This window comes from Saccostrea cucullata, unplaced genomic scaffold (assembly GCF_032062105.1).
Source record: "Saccostrea cucullata isolate Sc308-1 unplaced genomic scaffold, CSIRO_AGI_Scuc_v1 ctg1240, whole genome shotgun sequence".
NCBI lineage: Eukaryota > Metazoa > Mollusca > Bivalvia > Ostreida > Ostreidae > Saccostrea > Saccostrea cuccullata.
This window is the reverse complement of record NW_026921639.1, coordinates 53,962-69,206: the sequence shown is the minus strand read 5'-3', so window position 1 is coordinate 69,206 and position 15,245 is coordinate 53,962. Positions and strand designations below refer to the sequence as shown.

Here is a 15,245-nt window from a genome sequence, read left to right as displayed (position 1 = left end):
GCGGCTTGACGTTCGACGTGACTGATCAATTTCTTAAGTGTTTTTGATGGTACAACTGCGCTCGCCCCAACGGTCATACCGCAAAGCATATTATTAATGTTTTTTCATATCGCTATTAGATATGGAAGTAAAAAGACCGGACTATGTCGTGTCAGGAATTAGATGTCGCACTGGTAAAAGCATAACTACAACATATTGTAAATCGAGTCACAAGTCTATCTCTAGGTTACAGACACGTCTACGACAAGGAACACACAGCGGGTGTGAACGGTCGGTAGGGGATGCTCACTCATTTATGGCTCCCGATCTCATCTCCGATGTTTGTGTGTGCTCTGTTCCTATTTTGCACTGTTTTATAGAGTTTTGATTTTGAATACTCTTCGTTATCACCTTTTGTTTCATCTTAAGAGCAAATAATGTCCTTCAAACCCACAATATTCTTCAAAAAAAAAATTGCGAAAACGTTCAAACTATCGGACCAGATGGGGCGAATGTGCATGGTCCAGATTCGGTGATTTCTATGCTGGACTGGGCCTTAGAAAACCATAATTCGGGGGAAGTGTCATGTACCATCCATGCTGATAACTGCTGTGGTCAGAATAAAAATCAATATGTGCTTGGATACTTTATGTGGCGAGTCATGACGAAACAACACAACGCTAAAGAGTTTAAGATGCAAATTCCTGGTCATGCGCGATGCCGCATCGATGGAGGATTTGCTCTTATTAAAAAGTTATACAGGCGATGTGATTGTGATGGTATTGGCCAACTTGAAGATGTTGAACTTCTGATTTTTCTGTACAGTGGTTACAATATAGAATTTTACATAGGATCCTCCCTGTAGAGTCTTATCTTAAGAAAATCAATATGAAAACTACTGATGTCTGTAGGTTTCGTGCCCAAGAAACTGAAACTGTACTGCATGTATTTGTTCATTGTGACCATATTATATCTTTATGGAGGAATTTGAGTTCACATATATACAGAACAATTTCAAAAAGAATTGCATTTAATATTAAAAATATTATTTTAGGTGAATTACCACTTACTAAGGATAATAGATTTGAAAACTTTATGATATTATACACAAAACTATATATTTTCTCAGGTTTATTGCAACCTAAAACACCTTCCTTTTTTGGTTTACTAAGCTATTTAAAAATGAAATACAACATTGAAAGATGCATATTTATTAACAATTCAAATCTACAATATTTTGAAGAACAATGGATTTTTAAAAAAAATATTTTTGAACAAATGTAAGTTTATATATCAGATGTTTGTTTATTACTATTTTTTATTATTGCTTGTTAATATAAAGCAACCTTCTTATTAATTTAAAATGTAAATGGATGTATGGATGGGTGTGTGAGTGTTAAATATCCATTGTAATTTTGCTGTTATTTTAATTTAATTTTTTATGTAATACGATGGATAATAAAAACAAAAAAAAAACTTGAAGATGTTGTGAACAAATCTTTCTTCTACGAACATTGCAATGGAGATAATGGAAAGCTTACCTTAGTCAGGTTTTTAAAGCAATGAAGGGTATACGACAGTACCAACACTTTTCCTTCAATTCTGAAGAACCCGGCATTGTTACAGTGAAGAAGACCAGTGAAGGGAACGAAGAAAAGATCTCAATTTTAAAAGACAAGGATTTTCAGTTTGCAGAAATTAGAAGACCAGATGTTCTCCCCGCAAATGGACTTTCTGAATCTCGGCTGCGATACCTGTTCTCGCATGTGAGGCCATATGTGCGACCAGCATTTCAAAATGAAACTTGCCCTAGTCCATTTCCGGAATAGAGTGGAATTAAATGTATAGATATAGTATAAATGATTTTATTGATTTGAACCCTGTCATTATTGTGAACTTTCAAATAAAAGACGAATAATTATAATTTTAAAAGTATATCATATGTAATAATCAAAGAAGAATTAAAAAAAATATTATAGATATTTATTTTAATAGTTAATTAGTATAAGTAAAACTTAAACATTTTACGTAAAGCAATCCTGAATTAAAGAAATTTCCTACGCAACGTTAGAATGACGTTACGCCGTTTCATGGGTTTATACACATTATAAATGACGTCATTCAATCGCCTGTAACTTGGTTACTATTAAGATTTAAACAACCAAACTTGGTTATATTATTTTTCAGATCAGTGCCACTAATTTCCAGTGAAAAACTCATTTTCATTAAAAATGTCATTAAGACCCTTTTCCCAGAGTGCGGTCCATATTTATTTGAATAATGTGAAGCAAATAGGTATTTTGGACGCCTTAATTGTTCTCCCCATCTTCCTAAGATTGATATTTCTTAGATAAGGAGAATACAGAACTTACAATGAATTGTCTGTTAGTTTAATTGTACCATCCTCCAATATTTGATATTTGTTGATCATGAGAGCTAATTCAGAGCTAGGCATAAATCGAAATGCTTTTATGCTTAAATAATGAGTTGGTGGATTTTGCTGAATTGTGTGGTTGTAGTTAATATCGATGTTATACCATATGCCTTGCCGTCTGTGTGCGTCTGATATCTAGAACTTCAACAGGAATGATTTTCATAGGTCCCCCATTTTATGAGCAGTAATCAGCTTAGCACAGACAAGGCAGCTAAACATTCCTCATATAAACACATGAAAAAAAAAGTTTAGTTACTTATGTTTTTTATAGTGCATACAATTCAAATTTCATCACATTATTTTCACAGAATATGTGGATTTTTGTGTTTTGTAATGCAGTATATATATTTGGGTACAAGTTGAATCACAACGGACTGAATTTATGGAATATCCTAGACGGGCTAGAATTCGGTTATCGGTTTGTATGACTATCAGCGAGCAATCTGGATCAAAGAAGCAAATTATGGACATGCACAGGAGCTAATAAGGGTGGCACCCTCGTTTATAACCCTTTTAATGGCAATTTCGAACTTACTTGACAGTTTGTCATACTAATGAATACAGGCACGTAGCATCGTTTTCGAAAGTGGGGGGGGGGGGGCGAACCTCAGAAATTTTTTACTTACCTGAAAAAGTTGACAAGCAAAAAAAAAAAAAAAAAAAATTATCAGTTGCCCAAAGGCAAGAAAATCATATTAGGTGGGGGGGGGGGGGGGGGTGTTAGTGGCTAACTTTTTTCAACACCAATTATCTTTCAATTCAAACTGTTTGGGGTAAATTTTTCTTGTAACACTACACTATGCTGAAATGTGGAGGGGGGGGGGCAACCTTCCTTTCCGTAAACATTTCCTATAGTAAAGGTAATGTCGGCAGAAAAAGTGTGGGGGTGACCCCCCCCCCCCCCCCCCCGATACTACGTCCCTGGAATATGTCTAATTTATCATTTTTATCAATAATTTAGGTTGTTCCTGAGAACCCAGAAAACTTTGCAGTACCGCGGGGTTATGTTAAATTTGTGGAGGGCCATGACATATACATCGGAGTGGACAACAAGAGTCTGTTTAGGGGGACGACCAAACTCCACATATTAAAATTAGTCAAGAATGGATTTTATGAGTTCTAAGGAGTTGGAGAAGAAAAACTGCAATGACTTTGTTGCAAACACCTCTTATCCAGGCTTAGAAAGGTTAGATTGATTACAGGAATTTGCTTAAATTTATTGTCCCTAATTTCATTAATTACATCTTTATAACTTGAATTATATTTATGAAAATTTTGTTTATTTCCGTTTTTTTTTCTTACAGCATTTGCCATAACAACATTGGCATGAGGAACAGACTTTTTTCATCAAAATAGCTCAACACATCTTTTGCATATATAATTAACATCTGACCCTTGATGCACAGTAGGAATAGTGATTATTGTGGAAGTAGCTCTGACAGCTACCTAAATGCTGGTGATATGTCCACCTTTACAAGTGCATCCTCGCACGTTTTGCTATTAAGAAAATACAGAAATCAGAAATACACTTGTTTAGAATTTAAGAAGTTAGTTTTCGTTATTATTATGTATCGTTATGATACGCAGCGGACGCAGAATTATCAGTGGCCTCCGGCGGCTTGCTGTGTAGTAGGCATATTGGTATTTCATTGTTTCAACGTTAGAATTACCAGGGAATTTACTTTTGTATGATTTACATATCGAATACAATATATGTTTACATATTGCTAATTTATATAATATATATACCTGACTGTGAGCACAAAGTCGACATTCCCAATATAGGTTACAAATCCAGCTTTTCTTACCCAAAACCAATTAAATGTTTATTTTTCTTTCATTTGCGTTGTTTAATTACTTTGCACTGGGTTGTGTTTAAGTTTGCAATTGTTGATACCGACAAGACGGAGGTGGACGTTGTGCATGTCAAGTGGTTAATATAGAAAGTCTGAACAACATTCTCGGGCATCCCGAACACCTAAGAGCCGCCACAACAGATGATGTTGAATGTTTCTTCAGCTTGACCAGGCGGCACCTTGATACCTTCACATTGAAGGAATTTCGTACTGGTTGGAGGAAACTGGTGAGGGAATTCTGCAAAAGAATTGATCCAGATTTGAAATTCCATTACTGGACACTTAATGAAAGATTCCATGTGGAACAATTACAATTTGACGAAAGTACCGGCTCGTCGTTAAACAATATTTTAAATCAATCAATCACACGCGGTTTCAGAATGGACTCAAACGCATTCAGGTTAGCACGAAATTATGTGAAATAGCGTGATTCAGGCATATTGCAAAGGGGGAGCACTTTTTCCAGACACAACTTTTTCAATCGAAAATGTTCATTGAAATGCTGACCCCACCCTTTTTACTACAGTATATGAATATGAAGGTAATTTATTATTGTACAGTGGGAAAATGGTAGTGGAAGAAATTGGAATTGAAAAAAAAGTTCAAACACGATGCTACGTAAGTGATTTACAGGGGAAATGGTATGGAGAAGATATAGCTACTGAACTAATGAATATCCTTGTAACAAGAATTTATATTTTTGAAAAATCATTGTGTTAAGATGACAAAGCCCTTGGAGTGGGTATCGCTGTCGAAGGTGAAATAGCTAGCTTGTCCAAGTTTTATGACCCCAGGCCACAGGGTTTTCTGTCGACCTATACATTATACAAAGCCTAGCCATTTTTTTCAATACTGTTCAAGGCATCGGTAATATATAATTGATACTTTTGGTGCCTACATAATGTACTATTATAAGATTTTCTACTCTAATCATATTACAAATTACCATACTTACGTCTTTCACCTTCTTGAAATCTTCCAGGAAGTCGGACTCTTCTTCTTCCAGACATCTTAGAAAATAACTCTAAACTTGCTTTAAGAAATATTACCGTAGGCACTGGTTGTACTATAAGACTTTCGCGAATCCTGTGTCTTGAATTCTTAATACAATATTTGCGCCAAGCTCGTTGATTGGTTGAGCTGGTTATTGACAAACACGAAACGGTATTTAACAAAATGAAAGTTACATTCTAATTTTTTTAGCTAGGGCCCTGCTTGGCGGGCGCCCTATAGTGATCAGTCTGTCCGTCCGTTTGTCCGTCCGTCAGTCCGTCCGAGATCTCTTGTCCGGAGCATATCTTCTCTCTCCTTGGCCCAATCTGGCTCATACCTCACCCACAGAGTGCATTTGGGTAACCGGTGTGCAGTGACCTTGAACCATGTTTCTAGGTCAAAGGTCAAGGTCATAACAGACTTATATGAAAAATTCTTGTCCGGAGCATATCTTTTCTCTCCTTGGCCCAATCTGGCTCATAATTCATCTACAGAGTGCCCTTGGGTAACTGGTGTGCAGTGACCTTGAACCATGTTTCTAGGTCAAGGTCATAGCAGAATTGTGTGAAAAATCCTTGGCCGGAGCATATCCTTTCTCTCCTTGGCCCAATCTGCCTCATATTTCACCCACAGAGTACTTTTGAATAACCAGTGAGCAGTAACCTTGAACCAAGTTTCTAGGTCAAGGTCAAAGTGATAGCAGACATATGAAAAATTCTTGTCCGGAGCATATCTTTTCTCTCCTTGGTACAATCTGGCTCATACTTCACCCACAGAGTGCCCTTGGGTAACCGGTGTGCAGTGACCTTGAACCTTGTTTCTAGATCAAAGGTCAAGGTCATAGCAGATTCATATGAAAAATTCTTGTCCGGAGCATATCTTTTCTCTCCTTGGCCCAATCTGACTCATAATTCACCCACAGAGTACCTTTGAATAACCGATGTGCAATGACCTTGAACCATGTTTCTACGTCAAAGGTCAAGGTCATAGCAGACTTGCATGAAAAATTCTTGTCCCGAGCATATCTTTTCTCTCCTTGGCCCAATCTGGCTCATACTTCACCCACAGAGTACCTTTGAATAACCGATTTGCTTTTTGATTCTTTAATTTGAACTGCCCCCCCCCCCAATTTTCGACTTTGCAAGTTCTTTTATTTTTTTTATTTATTTTTTTGCTTGTCAACTTTTTCAGGTAAGTAAAAAAAATTCTCTGTCTGCCCCTTTCAAAAACGATGCTAAGTGGCTGAATTTTTTCACAATTATATTTATCTATTACACTTATTCTTCGTGTGTATTATAGGATAAAATCTTGAAACCCGAAAATAATCACTCAATAAGAAATACCGCACTACATGTATACATGTTCGATATGACATAGTGGGGTGTTTTTATGGAGCGATTTTTTTTGGGTATTCACGATTTTTCTTCACAAGTTAGATTTTATTCTATTGTCAATACATGTTTTTTTAAATTATTTTATAGTGTGTTGTCTTACATCATTGTGCAGAAGGGCCCAAGTAAAGGGGGGGGGTGTTAAGATGCAACTTTTCCACTGTGTATTGCATGACATAAAGGTGTCTGTATTTCAGTATGATATAAACATGGTCCATATAATTTTCTTAAAGGGACAGAAATATTTTTATTTCCACAATATCAAAGATAAAAAAAGTTAACATAGAAAAAGTTTATGAAGTCATGAATAAAATTGAACTTCCAATCAAGTGGTGAAAATTAGGTTTTGATTTTTGTTTTTAAAAAATGCATAAAAGGGTTTGATATAAAAGCAATGCGTCAGGAACATTTTCAGGAATAATTCTTCTAAATTCGTCTCGGTTTAGATTGCAGCGACGTTCCAGTTCGCACCAAAAACTATTCGGACATCCCCTTTCATCAGGTGCTTCAGTGCAGAGTTCACTTAAAATGTCAAGATTTTCGCTGCCATATGGTAATCTAAAGGAACATTCTACATCTCCATACATAACAGGCTGGTTGTATAGCACATCTGGTATACCACAGGGAACTTCAGAATTTCTCTGCGATCTTATCCTATGTGTATTCCATAGATGTTTGAATAAATCAAGCCTCAATTGTATTAAGGGGAGAAAAGAAAACCGCAGACAGTTACACTGTTCAGGGTTGGCATCGTTAAAATGTCCCCCGTCTCTCAAATCTTTGAAAAAAATTCTCCAGAAATGTGTAAAGTTTTTCATTAAAAAACTCCAGAGCATCTCTATCCTTTGATTAGAGGTGGAAGATCCGTACTGGAAGCTTTTTTCACCATGCATTGCATCTGTGTGGTCTCTCCTAAAGAATGTTTGAAAGTCCTTTATAATACCGTTCTCAGTTCCACGATCTGAACGAACAACTCGAGGGACTCTTTTTAGTTTTCGTATGTAGTTCATGTAGTATCTAGCAACAATTCTCGGGTTGTTATTTGTATTTGATGCTTCAAGCCAAAGGATTTTCCTCGAATATCCATCAATTGCCCCATGAATACTAATTCCAAAAGGTTTCAGTTTATCATATCCGTCAATATGAATTAAAAAATTAGGCCCCTTATTGTAATATAACCTTCGTTGAAGACGATGACGAGACCTCTGAGCCACAGCATTTGGACTGATTGCTTTTAAAACTTGACGAACTGTTTCTTGCGTTGTTCTGACTTTGCACACAACATTCACCAATTTCCACATTGCTCTGTATCCCAAGTTAACATACCCTTCTTGATGGAGAAAAATAATAGTCTCCATGATTACAATCAAAGGACTTTCCATATTTTTCCTTCGTAGACCCAACCGACGCAGAACTCTTTTTAAATGTCCTAAACTCAATGTTATACCATGGACACAAAACATAAATCCAATGATCTCATTATACTTGTATCCCAAACGAAAATAATGTTGTGTCAGTTGATTGATCTCTGTTTGTTCCATGCAGCATACGCTTGGAATAAAATGGAATAAACAGACTCCTGTCAGTAGGCTGGTCATCTGTAATATGTAATATTAATGCAATGAATAAGAGTGTCAACAGAGAATTTTTTCTTTGGAAGCAATGTCGCATTCATTTTTTAGGCATAAAGTTCCAGTGTTTTAAATTTCATCCACTGTACTTATTTACTTATTTGTACTACTTACTAACCCCCCCCCCCAAGGATAAAATGAAACAGAACTACTATTTGTCATAATTATGTGACTTGCCACCTCTTACATATCATAACGTGTAAATTGGAAAATCTTAAGCCAGATATGAAGTCAGATGGTTTCAACCAATCATCAGCAAGGTCAGAAAGGTTACCTGGTTATCTGAATTAGGCACAATTAAAACATATTTCCCCCGAACTTTTGCAGGCACGTAGCATCGTTTCTGAAAGTGGGGGATCACACATATAACATAATGCAATGATATACTGATTTGATATAGTGTTTGTCAAATTTTATTTCAACATGTATTATTAAAGTAAAGTCATGATGAACATTTACTATAGTAAAGGTTATGTTGGGGAAAAAAGTGGGGGGGCTGGGCAGCCCCCCCCCCCTGGCCCCCCGGATGCTACGTCCCTGTTTTGCTCCAGATAATTTATGATTTCAGTGATACATGTACATGTATATTACATGGCCAAATCATGCAAGGAGGAATAAATATCATTCCGTGTACTTGAATTGATAATGCCATGAAAGTGAATTGGTTAACAAATAATACTACGAAGTAAATTCATCTGAAAAAATTGAAACAAAGTTGTTCTTCCATTACTCTTTACTTATTGCATAATATGCAAAATGCCCTAACCAGTATTTTTTGTGTTAAAATGGTACAGTATAAGCTGTTTTCATAAAGAAATGGAAAGGTAGTACGTTACTGACAAATTATACAATGTAAATAAAACACTGGTGTCCGAGGTGAAATCACATCTTACAAGTCAGACCGTGTAAATAAGGCTTAATAAATAAAAATTGTACATGTCCTTGAATGGTAATAAAAACACTTACTTTCCAAGATCTTTTTCATTTCTTTTTCTCCCATGAACGTTCAAATGTGCTATCTCCGAATCCCTTCAGTAAAACAAAGTTTTGGTCTTAGGAATTCCCGCGCCCGCTAAGCTATTTCAATAACAATACTTCTCCCTGGATATATCGACAAATTTATGTCAAAATATCTAATATATAAAAATTTTTATTGCTTCATGTATAATTACATATATCGATATAATTTCAATGTCAATATTTTTCAAATAGATATTTTGTTCACTCGATTTAACTTTTAGCAATAAAAACTATCAAACAGAAATAAACGCTTTAAATTATGTAAAAATATTTAGATATAACACAACATATAGGTAAAAGTAAAATAGTCATAACACGTTACATGTCAATAAGACAATAAAAATTAAGATTATATATCGAGTTATAACACAACAAGTGTAGAGCCATTTACGCTTCCGTAAATGCCAGTTGTATCTGATATCATTGATGCAAGATGCACAACATTTTATATAAACTTGCAACTTATTTCATTTTGTGTGAACGTGCAAGATAATTATGTAGAGAAGCAACTTCTGTGAACATGCAAGATAATTATGTCCACAGAGACTTATTTATGTCAACGTGCAAGATATGCAACTTATTATCATGTATGATGATGCCATAAATATCATTTATGTAAAAATATAACTCGCATGTTGACATGAATAAGTTGCATGTGAACATCCTGCATGTCTACATATTATCTTGCATGTTAACACAAGTATCTTGCATGTTAACATAATTTACTTGCATGTTCACATAAATATGTTGCAAGTTGACATAAATTATATCTTGCATGTTTACAGAATTATATCCCATGTAAACATATTAAATAATAAAGTTGCATGTCAACATAATTTTGTTGAATCTTGCATGTATATGATATCAGACGCTGGTATGTTAAATAATTTACCCATATAAATAAATTTAAGTTTTCATAATATTGGAAACTTGCATGCTGTAACAATCTTGTATGTAGACATGCGTAATAACAGTGAATGTTGACATAATTTATCTTGTAGTAGGATATGCACCAAACTGCAAAATTATCTGTGATGGTGCACTTACTCATTTGTATATGTAGTCGCTCGAGTTTCTGCGATGTCAATATAGCAGGCTGGAGTGCCCCTTGCAGCTAAACCTTGCACCTGATCCTGCATCAGCGAATTTAGGGGTGCAACAACAACAACAATTATAGGTCTTGGTAACTCGAATTTCCTCTGCATTAAAAACGGCAACACTTGGAAAATTGCACTTTTTCCATATCCGGTGGGCACAATTACAACTGTGTCTTTACAATTGTACAAAGATTGGAGAGCTTTAACCTGTTTTTCTTTAAAACCAAAGTCAAAACCAACATGCTTTTTAGCGTATTCAAGATGTTCTTGGAACTTGCTTTAAACTTCACGTGGTAATGTTTACATATTTTCAATGACGCAATGACCAATGTTATAGTTCTTTTTAATATAAGTTAAATTAAAGAAAAAACGACAATAAGTTTTTGTTTCTATATTATTATAATTCATCTTTTTGTAAAATATGCAGAAACAACCAAATTAAAACTCATTTTAATTGGACTTAAATTTTGCCGCACTAATACGAATCCTTTCGCTAAACTGCTCAATTCGAGCATTATTCATACGCTTACTTCCGAGTCTTTTTTCTAGTGTGCGACGGAAAAGGGCGAGGTGATCCGATTGCGTTTAAACCATGGACCCATGTCTCTATAGATGCTGGCACAAAAAGATCGTCAGTTTCTATTATAGGAAAGAATGTGCAGCTCTCCGCTGAAAAGCCTTCATTTGAGCAAAAAATTCCTGATAGGGACATTAAACAAAATACATTGTACTATCAATCTTTAACATGTTTAACGTCCCTCGAGAGAATTTATCTTCTACGAGATCTTGCCATTTCCAGTGAAGTTGCTCTCGCGAGGGGATGCTCCGCTTGGCGGTGCCCTTGTTAAGTTCTGTTTTGAAATCTAGAAATGCACATCTTCTTTTTCAACATTCAACAAAATGGATAACTCTGAAGCAAAATAAGACAACAAAATATCTATTGCATGTAAAATAATTTTTTTCTAAAAATGAGAATTGCTCGCATAACCATTATTTATAACAAATACACATGTACATGTACCTAGTCAATTGTACATAAAATGCTGAGTATGCAATACTCACACTGTCTGCTGCAGCAATAAAAATTCATTCTATTGAAGTACACTTGACTACAGTATAAGTTCCAATAAGAAAAATTAATTAATTTTGGTGTAAAAGTTTCATTGGACAGTAATAAGATACAGTAATTGAAATGCATACTAGGAGTATCTTCGTTCCAAATCACTTTAAACATTGTCCTTAGTATTGTATGCATGACATGTACATTGTATATGCATAAAATACATGTAAATGTATACTAGTATCCGATATGTTAGAAAACAGTCCAGGGTATTACTCAAAACATAAATTATGTCATCATAATATACTCATAGTCTGCTGAGAAAGAGATGTACATCTTTGGTCAATAACACTTTCAAATTCAAACTGCATGTGCTCAAATCTCACCATTAGCTACCATACAGGAGCAGGTTTTAAAATTCAAGAAATATCCCTTTACAAAAACATTCTATTTTTGTTTATAGATCTTAGTATCATAGTACAATCTCATAAAAGTCAATTGCTGTACAGAAGCAGATTATAGTGCACATACACTGTACTAACATCTAAGAGTTGATTCAGTTTTCATGGGTCATATTCTCTGAGCAACTTTGGAACATGATAAAACTCTTGGTTTGCCGGACTGAGTAGGTTCCGAGAGCTATGCTTGTAATCCATCAGATCAATCTCTATCAACCACAAGCCTCAGCCGGGATAGTTTTAAGTTAGAACGAGCAGCTTTGGTAGCCATTGCTTTAGAAATAGCCTTACACCGTATGGCATCCATGAATGTTTTCAAATTGTCCTGCTCTTGCTGAAAATCACTTGGATAAGCGCAATGGAAATATAAAATTCTCTACCGTTTCCCGGTTAACTTGGCCCTTTTGCTCAATCAGCTGAAGGCGTCGTCAGTGGCATTATGAGCTTTAATTCTTGGGTTTCTCTTTAGTGATTCCTGGCTATAAGTATCAAATCCAGGATGACTGTGTTTTAATAACTCTAACATCAAAAAGCCACAAACCAGATTGCTAAATGCAGTCCACATTTGCCTTCAATGCATTGTACAAAACAGGACAGTCAAACGTTTTGATATTGTGTCCAATTAGTATTAGTGTCTGTGGGAAAGCGGAAAGATACATGATGAATATGTCTCAGTCTGAAATTTGATTAAAATTAAAAATTTGGTTGAATTTTTTTTTTTACGCTAAACAGTTTGCAAAGTGTGACGGAAGAAGGGAGGAAAGAAGATTGACAGAAAATAAGGTTTTGTGACCTGGCCATATTCATGGAAGGGCATAAAATACAAATAAGAATAGTTTAATTTTTAACATATATATATGTTGGAAACATACCTATTTTGGGAACTGTGCAATGTTGAATGTGTTGATTACATTCTAACCCCCGGAGAGGGTGAAAAACTACAAACAAACAATACAAGAATGTAAACAATATGTCGATACAAAACATACACAATAAAAATATGACTAGAGTGGCTTTCCATAGTTTTAAATTTTCAACAAATCTAAAGAAAAGGCTATTCTAACGAAATAATTTCCATGAATTAATAAGCTGACATCAACATGGTTAATCCCTAGCATGGTTACAGATGTATTCATTACCGTCTTCCTTGGAAGACGGTATTGTATAGTTGAAGTTTTTTACAGTCTTCGGACTATGCACTTCCTCTCTTTTGTGATTGGTAGAAATTGCATGATGAGAAAATTTTCAATTATTTCATTGGTTGAAATGCTGTTCAAGGCAAGGGAGATTATTTTCTGATGATCTAATTTTCGTACGACTTAACAATTTTGCAAGATTTCCAATCTTAAAAAACTGACAAAACGAACAACAAAATCAGCAGTAATTATTTCTTAATAACATGATATTTTTTATAGCAATAAACAAAAAGGTCTCTTTGATTTCATTATAAATGAAATTTGATTGTTAATGCTTGCAGGCTTTACAATTTGTTATTATTCTTTTCCCCTTTCTTGTTTGAAGAGAGAATGGGAATCAGCCGAGGTTTGCCGAAAGCTCTCAGTCAAAGTTTACGGAAATGACCGAGCGACAACCATGGTAGGGCTAATGCCCGTAAAAAGCTAATTTAGAAAAACAAAATGAAGAAATTCAAAAAAAATTATACGGCCTGATAAGTGTAGATCTGTGTACTGTTTAAAATTGTTGCAAAAGACGGTAATCTTTTTTAAAAAAGCTCTACTTGTAATGCAATTATCAATCAATTGTTGCAATGAAATTTAACGATCGAAACAAAGACAGACAAAAACGCGCCAAGTGTCAAGTGACTCAATACGACAGTTAAAAAAATACATATGACTAGAAAACGAGTATTATGCATTGCCTACACATCATAGTTAATGAAAAATCACAAAGCTTACTTCATTGGTGGCTTTAAATACGATAAAATAAGCTGGGTTTTGGATGACGACGATTTTACTTTGCCTACAAAGGCCTTAATGCTTGATCACAGGTGAGGCATTCTTGATTAAAAATATACCCTGGCTCGCATTATTTAGTATTAAATAAAAACATAGGCTATTGAACGTGTCATTATGATACACATATGCATCGGAATCGGATGGGGGGGGGGCCTTTTTTCAAAGACAGACGTAATATACACTTTGAAAAATTGGGGCGTACCTTTTTCGTTGGTTAAGCCCCCCCCCCTTTTGTCAATCAGCCACCCCACTTTTAATATATTAATTTGCTACCGACACCTATGGGTTATCACTGCTTATGGAATCGTGATTTTCGTTCTCTCTCTGCAGGGCAAGAAGGACAAGAATAAAAACTCAACACTTCTTTGAAACAACTGTTCCGTTGTTTCTCCCAGATACATTTAGAAGATTTTTTAGAGTTTCCAGAGGTACCGCGGAGATATTATACCAGCACCTTGGACGATGTCCAGAGCTTAGAAAAGGGAGTACAGAGGAGGCAGAGAGGAAATCCAGACAGAGAAGAAAATTTTGATGACATTACGGTACTTAGCATCCCAAGAAAATACTATGGAAATTAGTGATAGATTCGGGTTGACAGAATTCACTTTTCCGAAGCATAAAAATCTGGTGGTTAAATGTATCATCAACAATCTCTTGAGTAAATTCATAAAATGGCCATGTGTAACAGAAATGGATATGATTGCTACCAACTTCAACGACTTTCCTGGAATCATTGGAGCCATTGACGGATCTCGTATCCAAATTGAACCACCTTCAGAAAACCCCCAGTCATATTACAACAGGAAAAGATTTCACTCAGTTATACTTCAAGGCATATGCAAAGATGATATGGAATTTATTCATACTAATATTGGTTGGCCTGGCAGAGTCCACGATGCCAAAGTTTTGAAAAATTCTGACGTATGGGATTCGGGTTACCAAAAATGTGATTTTGGCCGGTTTCACCTGCTTGGAGATTCAGCTAACCCTTAAAGAGTCTGGCTTTTAACCCCTTACAGAGATACAGGACATCTTACCAGACAGCAGACATATTTCAACAAATGTCTCTCATCCAAAAGACAAATTATTGAACGGGCATTTGGACTGCTAAAAGGTCGCCTCCGCAGATTAAAATACATTAATAATAGAACAATTAAGAATACTTATGAAATTATACAGGCAGCATGCATCCTTCACAATGTGTGCATTTCCAGTGGAGAGGAACTAGAATTCCTTGACCGATCGAGATGAAAATCAGGATGTAAATCCGATGCAGTTGGCAGTACAAGATGCACAAGGACCATTGAAAAGAATAACGATTACAAACAGATTGTCTAATTGAACAATGTT

The 15,245-nt window shown here is 35.4% G+C and overlaps 1 pseudogene; it reads left to right on the top strand.

The window, feature by feature from the left end:
- The window catches only part of LOC134260469 (uncharacterized), a 32,751-nt pseudogene extending 17,719 nt beyond the window's left edge, over positions 1–15,032 (top strand).
- Positions 15,033–15,245: the final 213 nt, after the last annotated feature.